At 62.6% G+C, this 567-nt stretch overlaps 1 pseudogene; it reads left to right on the plus strand.

Moving 5' to 3' along the window:
- Positions 1–66: 66 nt before the first annotated feature.
- Positions 67–555, plus strand: LOC104910489 (annotated as a pseudogene).
- The last annotated feature ends 12 nt before the right edge of the window (positions 556–567 follow it).

Below are 567 nucleotides of genomic sequence, written 5' to 3' on the forward strand. Positions count from 1 at the left end.
CCCATACCCTCAATTCCCTCCACTCACCCAACACCCTTTCTTTCAGGTACCCTCCATCCCACAGCCATGTCCTGCTACGACCTCTGCCGCCCCTGCGGACCCACCCGCTGGCTAACAGCTGCAACGAGCCCTGTGTCAGGCAGTGCCAGGACTCCCAGGTCGTCATCCAGCCCTCCACCGTGGTGGTCACCCTGCCGGGACCCATCCTCAGCTCCTTCCCCCAGAACACCGCCGTCGGATCCTCCTCATCAGCTGCCGTGGGCAGCGCCCTCGACGCCCAGGGAGTGGCCATCTCCTCCGGCGGCTTCGGCTTCGGAGGCCTGGGCTGCTTCAATGGCGGCAGAGCCCGCTACCCCTGCTAAGGGCCTGCGCCCACACCCTCACACCAACCACCTGCACCCTGCAAGGTGCCTCACGCACTGACCTCACGTCTCTGTGTCACCTATGGCCCAAGGGCTCACCAGCCATTACTCCTCTTTTCATGGCAGAAAACAAGCAAGCAGGGAACAGCCTCAGACCATGCTGCCTGGGAACATGTGTGCAGTAACTTCCTTCTGTCTTTGCAGC

Source organism: Meleagris gallopavo, chromosome 3 (genome assembly GCF_000146605.3).
Source record: "Meleagris gallopavo isolate NT-WF06-2002-E0010 breed Aviagen turkey brand Nicholas breeding stock chromosome 3, Turkey_5.1, whole genome shotgun sequence".
Taxonomy (NCBI): Eukaryota; Metazoa; Chordata; class Aves; order Galliformes; family Phasianidae; genus Meleagris; species Meleagris gallopavo.